Genomic DNA, 12951 nt, shown 5'->3' with positions numbered 1-12951 from the left:
TCTTATAAAGCCAAACCCACATGTCTCAGTGGGCAAGAGGCGAGATAATCTTAGCTTACAATGGAATGTTTAAATTTATACAGCTAAGACACTGACATAGGCACAAGGGTTGGTTCTTTTGTGTGGTTGTTGTTGTTGTTTTTTAACCAGAAACATGTGAAGAATTAGAATTTTTAAGGAGGGGGAATGTCCCTTTAAGATATAATCACTCATGGTGAATGGACTGTGGCCAGATTCATCCTTGCTTTAGCATCTATAGAAAGATTTTTTTGGAAAAGACCAGATTCCAAAGCACTGGAAACATAGGTGTGCCTCCAAATGAAGGTCCTTGGCATCACGGTCTCTTGCAGAGTTTTATAATTCCCAGCTGTATAAGGATTTTTTTTTTTTAATGAACTGCTTCAGCAGTGGAAATTCAGCAGTTTGGAGAAGCTGTTTGCACAGTTAGCCCTTGGGAAGGTGACACCATGCATGGCATTGTTCAGCCGTTAAATGTACGCTCTTTATGATGACACATCGCTAGTGAGCGCAGAAAACCACAGGATAACACACCCCCAGCCTTCCTGGTGTTAATGGTAACTGGTTTAGGGTTGGCTTTTCTGTCATTCAGTTCGTTTCTCCATTATTACAGCTAGTATTTCAGGCTGCAAAAGGGCACTTAAATAACTTTTAAACAATACATTTGCAGATCCAGGCTAAAAATTCCCATAGGGATGAGATATAACCTGAGCAATCTTCAACCTGGGGAATATTTTGTTTCTTAACTTGAAATGGTTTTCTAACTTGCAGAGACTTAGCCAAGGCTAATCTCTGCCACAAACATGAATCAAGTGTGTCTTTTGCAGTAACTGTCAATGCTTGGTAGAAAGCCACAGCAACAAGTTGATCTCTGAAGTACCAGCTTACATCTGCCTCTTTGCTAGTGGATCCTCTGCTCTCCTTCATCCATTGCTGGGAAGTGACAAACACACCATTTCCCCCATCTCATCATTCTTTTTTGGCACTTGAAGGCCTCCATTGACTTCAGGGAGGGGAAAACAAAAATATCTTTCTAGCCACAACTGACCCTGCCTAGACCATAGGGCAGTCCCTCCATCCCTAACTTGTTACTCACCAGCCCTCTCCTGTCCAGGGACCAAGACCTGAGTCAGGAGCTGTCTTTTCTCATCTTGACTCCTGTAATTTCAAGGAGCAGTGAAACAGCCCCTCCACCAGTCTTCCTCCTCTCTCAAACAGCGCATGCCCAACACCACCCATGCACCTGATTCCACCCTCTTGATTCAAAAGGGGATTTACCCACATGACCAGGGCTGGATGTGAAAGAAAAGGAGCATACAGTATTGTTAAGCAACTTGTGGTTAAAGTCACGGACTCCGGAGACTCCTCAACTACTGTAAACACCAGCGGTTCGTTGTCCCACAGCCTCTTCCTTCCTTCACGCCCCGCTCCGCCAAGTTGGCCACCTGAGACTCTGCTCATTGCTCTTGTTTTCCCTGGCTCTTCTCACTTGTTTACTTAAAAATCTCTTTCCCTCCCCTTCCTTTCATTTGAATTTCTTGCAGGAGGGTCTTATAAGGACGCCTACTTTAATCAGAATTTCCTGTGAGTTAATAGGCAGCATTTTTGGGGTTTTGCATGTTCTGAAATAAAAATGTAATCATTTCTTAAATGCCCCTTTCCCAAACTCTGCTTTAAAGGAAACCCTTTTCTTACAGAAAGTAGTGTTTTAAAGCCCCAGGTTAGAAGACAGACTCTGTACAGGAGCAGAGGAGGGATACTTTGGATGCAGCAGGACAGCCTGTCACCCAAGGGAGAACAGCCAGCAGCATGCTGCTGAAGCTGAGTGAGTATTTTCGTTTTCAAAAAGCACTCAAGACTAAAACCACCTGTGAGTGAGTCTAGCCTCTCCGGCTGATTTAGTAGGGCCTAGTGCAGAGTGTCCTGTCAAAAGCCACACTTATTTTCACAGGGCAAATGAATCAGTTTTTATGTGGCAGGGCTACAGCTAGTTGGGATGAACTCAGTAAAACTTTGTAAAACAAACTGCAAGTGAGAGGTGCAATATTTCATTATTCAAACCCAGAGAATAGACAGGCGTCCTATGGAAAAGTGAGTCATATTCTTTGTAGTACATTCTGTTCATTCTGTTATAATAAACACAAGTGTTTGTTTGCTAAGTCCATTAGCATCCAGCTATAAACTTGATTGGGAGGACAAGTTCCTGGGCCCGCTGCTGGGTTAGCGTGTGCACTGCCGTCTGGCCGCTCTGTTGTATAACAGCACCAGTCATGTCAGACTGCCATTCCAAAAGGAAATAACAGCACTTCCCTCATTTCTTTCAAATCTATCCCAAATTTCTATTAAAGACATCAAAGCCATGACTCTAATACTTTCCATGCTTTCCTAACGACTCATCTTTTAAAGAAACTGCTGGGAAATAAGGCACCACCAAGGTTCTTTAATTTCAGGGTTTGAGACTTTCAAGAATCTCATGGAAAAAAAAGTCAAAACAAGAAGCCACAAACCCACCTTCTCAAAAAACCTTTTTCTGTGTTTTATATATTGGTATTATTTCTGTGCTACTAATTTGAATTGGTTTTACAAGCTACATGCCAGAAGATAAAAAAGGTCATTCGTCTAGCTTCATGATTGCAGAAGGTAAATTAGCTGATCAAATGTAATTATTGCTACCATTGTTGGAAGGTGATGGCCAAGGGAACAACTTTTAAATAGGATAATGGTTGGCTGCATCTAGAACTAATAGTGAAATAAGGGATTGTCTGCTGGAGACAAAGGGAATTCTGGAAGGGAAGTTTCTATGCAGCATAAATAGCATTTCTGGAAATCTGACTCTTGCCCAGTTGTAAGAATGGGCAAGGTCTCCGAAGTTTTAAATGCTTGCTGCATTTCTAATGACTGAAGATGGGGTGGGAGGGATTGCTGCTGACTTCAGCAGGAAGAGAGTTGGAGATTAGCCATGGGCTGGAAATTTCTTGGGTTATAGCTTGAAGTGTTTCATCCCTTTCCGTAGAGTAACGTGCTTATTACAGTCATTTGCCTAGCGCAGTGCTCCAGGAAGTGAGGTTACAGTCCTGCAATACGTGAAAGGAAGGGCTGAGGACAACGAGCATCCAGTGCCTGGCTCTGACAGGTAGGCATTCCCAGCTGCTGGGGTGTATGACGGTATCCTTAAGTCTGCTCATCTTGCTGACTTTTTTCTTCTACCTTCTATCCACAGGTGAAAGGGGCAGTGGCATGCAGTCGCAGACTCTCCCTAGCGCTGGATGGAACGCTCACTGAAAAGCTGTGGAGTAACAGCATGAGACTGTAGGTAGAATGGCTACTTCACTCCTCAAATGGAACTGCCTTGGGGCACTCAGGTAGGAATTAAGGAGTCTTGTCTTTTTACTATGGCAAATACCTGGTGATAGTTTTTGGGGTGCTTTCTGTCCCTGATAATAATTTTTAAAAATAAATTTCACTTCAAGGTATGCAATTACTAAATTCCATTCCTCCTTTTAAGTCTCATATTGTAGGTATTTTTAGCAGTCAAGGAAAACCCTATATTGTCCCTCCTTGAAGTCTCCTCATGCCATTTTTTGCTGAAGTAGAGAAATGCTTCAGAGCAATGTAAAATACAAGCTAGGTAAAACACAATAAGTTTATCTAGTAATAGTCTGTTGAAGCCAGAGCAGCCTGAAGTCTTGTGACGCCCACTGCACACACATGCCTGTGTTGCAGGTGGAAACACCATGTTTAAAGAGATGGAGAATGACTTGATTTCTGCTGTTTATCCTGTACTTTTCCCTACCATTAACTGTCATCATCTCATTGTGGAAATTGTCACCTTGTGGACATGTGGTTGAAGTGATTTTTTTTTTTTTTTTTTTTTTTTTTTTTTAAATTCTGCTTTCCTGTTTTCCCTGGAGAAAGGGATGCTGTATGTGTGTGGGTGTTTAGACCAAAACAGGGATTGTTGGGACCTGCAGGTTCCAGTCTTTGCTGTGCTGCCTTCCAGTGAGGCATGGATACGTAAAGCCATTTGGTATGTGCTGCTGCAAGAAATACATGTGCAAGCATGACGTCATAGCTGTGGGTGCAAGAGCATCTCTTTGGGAGCTTTAATGTTTGGTTTGCTGACAATATCGCTCTAGTGAAGAAGCTGTTAGTTGCTTCCCACCTCAGTTTGTTTATCTGTAAAATGGGACTAGGGAACTTCCTAGAGAACCCAGAGCTAAATTTTTAATGATTCATAGCTTTTGCATACCCTTGAGGAGAGCATAAACTGTAAATCTCTGAAGCTGCATACCAACATTTCTGTGGTTTAAGCATCGGGGGGGGACCCCTTTTCCAAAGACACTGCTGTATTCTCCTGGCTGCATGTTTTGTGGCAAGCCTTTGCTCAGACCTTGGCATGCCCACTCAGCACCTAGACCCCCCAACCCCCTTCTGTGTGCAGACCCAGGGTTTTTTCTCTGTGGAGCCTGCCCTGCTGGGGGCTGCAGGTTCACTGTTGGAGCTAGAAAGGTGCCTGTTGTGTGTGGCGTGCGGCTGAGGTGCGGAAAGCAGCATCTAGCTGACCTGGACTCCACTGGTCTGTCGAGGCACAGCCCCAACATGCACAGGCAGTGCCCCCCTTCCAGCACCGGCACTGCCCTTACCCAAGCCACAGCCACACTCTGCACACAGGGCCAGTCACCGCCGGGGCTGGGGGGACACACACAGCGGGTGCCTCCCAAACGGGCTGGAAGGTCGGTTGGGTCACCCTATGCCTCTTGTTAGCAGGCCCTGATGCTTTACCATCGGCTTCTAGGAGGCTGTGACATTTGAGCTTACGCTGGCTGCCCCAGCACGGGGAGGTCAAACAAATTGAATCGCTCTTCAAATTAGCTGGATATGGCTTTGATCACTGTCCATTTGAGTACTTGTGTGTTTTAGCTGGAAAAATGTACGCCACATTCCAGCCACCTCCTGCAGCCAGGGGAGCGGTGATGCCACTGGCAAATGTGCACGCTCACTGAGCATTACTTAGCTGGAAAGTTATCACTGAAGCGTGTCCTCTATTGAGAACCATCTCAGCTTTACTGGGCTTATCTCTTACAGATGTTAATTCCTTACTATTATCTTTACAAGTTCCAACAGAATAGTAAGCTGCAGTAAAGAGAGGGGATACATTCAATTTAAGCAATGAGATTACTATGTTCTGAATAAAGCCACTTCTATTAATAATTACCTCTCTGCCATGACTTTAAATTCAAACAGCCGGACAGCCTCTGCTCTTTATTAATTTCCTTGGATCCTTTGGCACAAAGCCGTCAATTCCTGTGATGTAATGGTATAAAAAGTTGGCTCTTGCCTGAGCTTCCACCCACAAGTTCTAAATTTGGAGCATGGCAAATTTCTGCAGATTCCAGAGACAGGCTATGCTCAAGACGTGCTGATGCCTTCAGTCCCATCCTATTGCACCAAACAAGATTGTGTGCTTTTTATAACTGGGATCATAAATATGACTCAGATGCACATGTTGTCTATGTAAGCACTTGGGGTTGGCTATCACTTTATGGCACTGGGAAGAAGCCAAGCCAAATAAAAATTGTTTTGAGTAAATATTACATTTCTAGAGCATGAATAACTTTTCTCTGCAGCCAACGTGTCACTAATGGGAATAGGGAAGAAGACAGGGTGGGGGGAAAGCAGTAACTAAATCATCCTGCTAAACACAGACAGTCTGCAGCAAGACCTGTTGTTTCGACTCGTCTGGGGTGTAATATCTGAGATAATTCGTAGCAGGTCTTAGCAAGGCCGCAAGTGACGGAAGTACAAATAGCTATATATTTCAGCGCGATCCCGCCGCAAAGCTCTCTCTTGGGTGGGATCTCCACCAGTGGTATGTAAAACAGGCGACCAAAGAACCAAGTGTCCTGCTCTCCCCGGCTCCCAAATGTGCAGACTCGAGCATGTGGATTGCTCCATGGAGATCAGTGTTGCTACTCACATGCTCAGTGCTAAGCGTGTGCACATGTCTGTTCAGGATCCAGGCCAAAAGGAAGGATGAGTTTTTCGTCCTGCGACTTTGGGACCCTGGGGGATGTCTGCATTGCAGAATGTGGGGAAACAGAAAATAAGCCCACAGGCAGCTTTGCGCTGCTGCATCAGAAGGCAAAGCAGTTTACTGGCAGCTCTCTGGAGCAGTGATATGCCATCCCACCACCAGCACGCACCACTGCAGGGCTGGTTCATCGTGGCTGCTGGCTCTGCTCCAGCTCTTCCAGCAAGTTCATATATCTCAGCCTCCCCCACCCCCAAAAACCCCAATTATTCCTGCCCTTGAGCAGTACTCGGTGAGCAGCTTATGAAGTGCTTCATCTGCCTAAAATGCAAAGGAATAAAAGCAGTGTTCTTTCTGTAAGAAATTGTCAGGAAACACTCCCTGATAAAATGAATCTTCCAAGTCTCCCAAAACCAATAGCCAGATAGAAATAACGAGTGAGAGTTTAGCTTTGAAAATCATTAGTGGGTTTCCCCATTTTCCTAATGGGCACGTAATCCTGAGCATTGCACATTCCATTGTGTTGCACCCCTGAGCCTTTGCGTATCAGGTGCGTGCTTTCCTGAACTTTGCTGTCTTTTCCTTTTTTTATAGGCTTCTTTGACATAGCAGGAAGAAAACCCGGCTTTAAAAGAGGAGTTCAGACTGGAAGCAGCAATGTTCCGGGAGGATTTCTGAGTCAAACAGGAGAGCAACTGCCTTCTCAAAGTGCATATTTCAGAGATCCCTAAAACATTCCGCTACACAGTTGGAGCAGGTGAGTGGGGATGTGTCAAGAGCACTCTATGTTCTCCTGTCCCAGCCGTCCCTATCAGAAGCATTTGAAGAGCTTTTCTGTGCAGTGGGCTGGACTAGGGCTTGCAGATAAAATGTTTTAAGGGCTGTGAGCCCTGCAGTAACGACAACAGCCTTGACGTCAGCAGACCTGTACCTCCAGGGACTAGTGCTGAGAAATCAGTGCCGATTTGCCCAGCTAAGACAGCTTTGACTATGTTTCCAGGATCTAGGCGATAAGTCTTTTTTTCCATGCCTTGCAAGCTGCCAGTGGCTGTTTTCTGCCAGGAGACCAGCCCTAAGCAGTGTGTAAGGGACTGACTCCCTCCCCTTTGTAACGCATTTTACAGTTCGGAGAAACTTTTGTAACATATATTAGAGCTTTTAAATTGCTGTAGCAATTGGAAAATCCTAATTGCTTGTAGTAGACAAGAAAAAAACAGAGAAGAAAGTGTTTTGGTTTGCAGAATTAACAGAAGTGGGAGCTGAAGATCAGTTTCCAAGACGGAAAACATATTTAGGGAGCGCTGTTGTACTTGCAAGTTTAGCACAAATACTCGAGCCTTCAACAAGTGCTTTGCACCTACCTGCAAAACTCGTTGCTCTGAGTTGCAGAGCTTAAGCTCTGAAAACTGTCCAGAGATGCAATGTCCAGGTCAGTCATATTTAGATTTACCCCAGGATGCTTCGGGGGCTCCACATGCACAAGGCAGGGGACAGGATAGGACACCCACCTGGGATTGATTCAGCAGCCTGGATTAGAGATGATGAAAGAGGGCTTGGCTGGAGCACAGCGTGACTTTATGACTACTGGCTTAATTTTCCTGACGCTTTGGGGGTAGCTACGTGGTGATTTAGCTCTGATTAATTAGAGAGCTAACGGCTGCTTCAATTTGTGGTTGTTACTCAAGAGCTCCAAGGAGGTTTTCTGGCCACCGGGGATTGTGCGTAAAGATGGAGGAGCTGGAGGTGACCCTGCGAGGGGCTGGTGGGGGCTGGTGCCAGGGGACCTGGGTCATGCAGGCGCTGCCCAGCTACACATGGCTCTTTCCAAGGCTTCACGCAGCGATCTTTGATTTGCAGCTTGTGGACATAATTTCAGTTTGTCACGGTATCGCTGAAAGAGCTTTCTTTTTAGGGACAGCTGAGCATTTTGCAGATGTCTGTGTGCTGTTTTTAATGGGCAGGTATCACTCACGTTTCATCAATGAGCAACTGAGGTGTAAGGGAGGTTAAGGGACCTGATGAAGGTGATAGCAAGTCAAATGGTTTGGAATTTTGTAGCTCTGAAATATCATCTTTCTAAAACAGGAAACCCTCTCAGGAGTGGTAGGTTTTCATTAAAACAACAGTTCAAACCTGTCGATCTTGATATATTAGGAAAAAGAGGAATGTAGAAAATGTGAGTGTTTGCTTCGTCTGTCTTAAACTAAACCACCAGGTTCATGTTCCAATGGAGAAACAAATACCCTGCAGGCATCTTGGTGTCTGATTTATATTTGGAAGTTGAAAACTCCCTCTGTTGGTGCCTGAGCTAAGACAAAAACAAGGATTTTGTGGGCCAACAAAAAGTTTCTGGAGGAAAAAAACCTCCAGTCCCACTACTCAAGAGTTTATGACATGAGCAGTTGAGCTCATGTAATTCAACTCAGCCTCCCCTACATTTCAAAACTGGATAACAGTTCATGAGTCGGTGAGGGAAAACGTTACCCAACAGAGCGACTGCACGACTCTGGAACTTGCATGGGGCCTTGGCAGCTGTGAGTGCAGGCCTGGGTTTGGTCACCCAAGTCAGGGCAAGCAGCGTGCCCAGAGCCCGGGGGGGGTGAGACGCATGGCTGCTGCTCAGCCTCTGCAGCTCGGTGGGAGCCCACCAGGCTGTGAGGAGTGGGTATGCTGGTGGCCTTGTCATTTGTAACCCGCCTGGTCCTTGCTCTTCTGACTGTCCTTTGGTGAGATGAGTCCTCCAAACCCAAAAAAGAGCTTTTGGGTTGGTGTGACTCGTGCTTTCCTTGCACAGGAGTGCGGGCTTTTCCCCCCGCAGTAGCAGTGTGTTGCTGCGCGGACACCAGTGTCACGGCTCCGAGCGCTACCAACTCAGCCGCCAGCCACCCGGCTGGTACCGCAGCTGCTGCGTGTGCGTCCCAAACCCGGCTCCTCAGCTGTGGGCCGGGCTGCGGGGGCCGGGCTGCGGAGCGGAGCGGCCGGCGCGGCGGTGTCCGGCTGCCCTCTGGCGTCCGTCGGGGCCGGCCGGCGGCCGGGCGCTCCCCCGGGGCCGCTGGCCCGCGGCCAGGCCGTGAGCGATCGCTGCGCAGCCTCGGCGGGGCCCCGCCGCCGGTTCCCGCATTCCTGCGGCGCGGCTGGTCTATTCCGTATTGTTCTCCCCCGTCCCGGGGGGAGCGCGGCCGCTGCCCGGCCGGCCCGCTGGGGCAGGCGCTGGCGGAGCCCCGCGCTGCGCGTCCCACAGCTTAGCCGGGGGCTCTGGAAAAAGCCTGTCAGCCTCCTGGCCCTGCCGCGGCACGTACGGAGCCGGGGCTCTTCGGGAGGGGCGAGGCGGACGTGAGAGCGGCAACCGGCGGGCCCGGGACCGGGGGAGGCTCGGCACGTGCAGGCCCGGGCGCAGCCCACCCGCCATCTGCTGCCGGGGGGGTGGCACCGGGGGCCGCGGTGACCGGGCACAGCGGGGGGGGGGGGGGGGGGGGGGGGGGCGCAGGCGGTCGCCCCCGGCGGCGCGCAGGGCCAGCCCGCTCTGCCGGGACGGCAGGGATGCGGGGCAGCCCGGGCCGGGGCTGGCACCCGCGGGGGTTTCGTTCTCGTTCTTCCTTCGGTGAGCTGTTCTGGTTCGCACACCGAGACCCGTGCCTGCGCCCAGCCCTTCGCTGCTCATCCCTTGGAAATCCAATTTCAAGGAATAGATGCTCTGGATTGTCTCCTGCAGGGAGGATGTGCTGGCTGGAGATGGCCTGAGAGCAGCTGTGGGTTTGGCTCACGCCATCTGTAATGGCGATAGTGAAGGAAGCGTGCAGGAGCATGGGCAGGCAAGTTTCTTCTGCAAGCCGGGCCACGCACAGCTGGGCTGCAAGACCAGGCCTGGGGTGACAGTTGCTATGGCTAGCTAGCTCCCCAAGATGGTCCATGGACCAGCAGCGACCCCCTCGGGCACTGGGCAACCCTCACAGGCAGGCAGTGGCCACACTAAAGCAGGAGAGCATCCACGGAAGATGCCGTCTCCCTCTCCACAGGGAGCAGCGCCACACCACTCAGCTTTTTCTGGGGGGACCTGTGTGTGAGCAGGCTGCACCCACCCCATCATTTCCTGTCTCCGGCCTGGGAAAAAGCAGCCCAGGGCCAACACTATCTTTTGGCAGGGGGAAAGCCCGGCTGTGAAGTGGGGCGTGCTTGTCCCTCACAGGCAGATGTGTGGTAATTGACTTCATGACTTGGAAAGAGTAAAGCAGCCCAGCGCATCACTGGCAAAGGAATCAGCTGGGAAAACACAACCTCAGTCTGCTCCAAGTGCAAAATTTCAGTCCCAGCTATGCCATGAGAGGGACTTCCTAAAGGTGTCTAAGCAGAATCTGACCTTAAGTAGGGTTTTAAAGTGGGGTTTTTTCCCCCCCTTTTTTAGTCAGGACTGAGAGACCAATGCCCCAGAGGACCTGGACTTCCCCAGCACTCGCATGCTGAGCTGCACAAGCCTCTTCAGAGTGGAAAGAGAAATCCCCATGCTCTGGTAAGTAGTGAAACTGCTAACAAAAATCAACACTAAGGAAGCCCAGGCTGCTTTTGAAACTGTCTCGTGTCAATTGCTTGAGTTTGTAATTCCATCTGAGCTACTTCACATGTTCTAATTAGGCTTGTTGGCCAAGTTAGGTGAAAGGACACGGGTGCCTTGTGCAACTGTGGCTGAGAGCAGCCAATGCAGATCTGTGCAAATCGCACTCAGACCTCACAAACACCCTGGTAGGTTCCCCATGCTGCAGTCTGCACTGCCTGAGCAAACCGCTGTCCTGTGCTCAGAAAATGGGCAACAGCAGGAGTAACAGCAGGTGAGCATTTGCACAAAAACATTATTAGGCCCGGATCCTGTAGAAGTTGCTTGTGTGCTGTAGCTGTGGCAAGTAGCTCTATCAAGTAGCAATGATACTAATAACAGTGTATAAAGATGGTGCTAGATCAAGCTCCTTTGACAGGCAGAAGAGCCATGTGATCAATGAGCGTGCTGACTAAGGTAGGAAGGGTTATTTTTTGTGTGCTTGTGTTATTTATTAGGGAATTGAAAATAATGGCTGACGGGGAAAAATGAGCGCAATTGTTCTGGGGTTTGTGGTTTATTTATTTTTTTACCAACATTCTGCCCAGTCTGTTACGGGCTTTCCTGGACCAGCTGCTTGGATCCTTTTACACTGTCTCTGTCAATTAGGCTAAAATACCAGCAAGAAGGGGGGAGAAGGGCTTTTGTCAAGCCCCTCTTTCTGGGGCTGTGCTTGTAGGTGTTAAAAATGGCCTCATTAAATCTCCCTCTCAAGGCTTTTCGGGATGTTTTTATCTTTTGTTTGGATCATACTGCTCCAATTTTAATTTCTTTTGGAGGTGAGAAGCAGCTACCTTTTTCCAAATCTTTTCTCATCTTAAGTGTTGAAAGAACCACTGGCCTTTCCACGTTTTTGAAGGACGTGTACTTTTGGCATACCTAGAAAGCCAGTTCATAAAACAGGGCTTTTCTGCACTTTCGCTCCCCTGGCATTTCCAAGTAGTTGAAGTTCACAGTGAGACTCAATGTATGAAAGTCAAGATAGCCTCTAAATTCATGTAGTGTCACCAGCTTTGTGTTTGCATTTTATTTGGGAATGCACAGCAACATCAGCAGTAACAGGAGTCCTCAGGACATACCTCTGTGTGGCTGCTCACCCTGCCAAGCCGGGAGCGGGAGCCCCAAAGTGTTTCAGACTGCAGGCTGGTCTCTTCCTCACTCCCACCCCGTCATCTGTGACTTGAAGGGATGAGTCTGGGCCCTGCTCCCAAAAGGGGAGCGCGTGTGAGCTGGCATTCCACACATCTTTCTCTCAGCCCCACTTTTGCAGCCTCGGGGCTTTTTATTCTGCAAGTCAGTGAGCACTGTGTTCAGTAGGACGAGGGAGAGGGGATGGGGGTGAAGGATAAATGAGGCATGTACATGAGGCACCCGGGAAAACACTATTTGCAGGTTAAGGACCCTTCCTTACACATTTTTTCCTTGTTCTGCTTTACCTCCCTTAGGAAAGCTGTCTGGTAGCCCAAGCCTTGTGCTGCAGCTGAGAGCTTGCTGGGTGATGTAGCTGACTGTACACGTTGTCCTCTGGTGCAGTGGGGTTTTTTTTGAAAATTTGCCTGAATTAGCTTCAAGGCTCTGAGCATAGCTCTGTCCTAGGCCATGTAACACTCATTGTAAAATTCTTTTTCCTAGGCTCACAGGACATCTCTGGGATCAGATGGACTGAGCTGAGCTAACAGAAGACCCGATTTGGCCCACGAACTCAAGGACAACAACGTGCCACAAGGACGATGGCGGTGGGGTATTCGTAACACAGCAGGAGACCTGGTTCACTGAACATTTTTCCAGCCTTCGTCCGTCACTGTACTCCTCTCCTGTGAACGGCGGCTGCAGCTGTTGAAGGGGAATGAAGCCGGCGGGGGTTTGGGGGGCCACGTTCACGGGTAAGTGAAGCCCCGCGGGTGCGGCGAGCTGGGGCGCGAGGGCCGCGCCGCCACCAGGTGGCAGCTGGAGCCCAGCTGTGAGCGCGGCCAGGCGGGAAGGTTACACACAAACAACCCCAAACACCAACAACAACAACAAGCCAGCCACAATTACCGAATAACCAACACAGTGCGGGCAGGGTTGGAAAGGCCCTAACGGATAAGTGGGGGAAATGAAATGTTGCGGGAGATTTTCATGCTGTTAGAGGCAATGTTGTAATTCCTCTCTTCTGCGCCCTTTACAAATAATTCCTTCTCTCCCTGAAGCAGCTGAAAGACCTTACGGATATCCCCTCTTCTGGCTGTGCGCCCCTTGGCTCAAAGATTACTTAACTGCTTCACATACTAGAGATAAAAATCGGATAAAATGTTTCAGTTCACTTTTACTGGAG

At 48.8% G+C, this 12951-nt stretch overlaps 1 long non-coding RNA gene across 1 annotated transcript; it reads left to right on the top strand.

Moving 5' to 3' along the window:
- Positions 1 to 3051: 3051 nt before the first annotated feature.
- On the top strand, positions 3052 to 12693 carry LOC114010497 (uncharacterized). The gene is made up of 5 exons (XR_003551918.2): positions 3052 to 3151; positions 3239 to 3380; positions 6644 to 6806; positions 10452 to 10556; positions 12270 to 12693. It is a non-coding gene; the product is annotated as an uncharacterized LOC114010497 (long non-coding RNA).
- Positions 12694 to 12951: the final 258 nt, after the last annotated feature.

This window comes from Falco peregrinus, chromosome 9, assembly GCF_023634155.1.
Source record: "Falco peregrinus isolate bFalPer1 chromosome 9, bFalPer1.pri, whole genome shotgun sequence".
Taxonomy (NCBI): domain Eukaryota; kingdom Metazoa; phylum Chordata; class Aves; order Falconiformes; family Falconidae; genus Falco; species Falco peregrinus.
The sequence above is the reverse complement of the archived record's forward strand: the minus strand, read 5'-3'. Positions and strand labels throughout refer to the sequence as shown.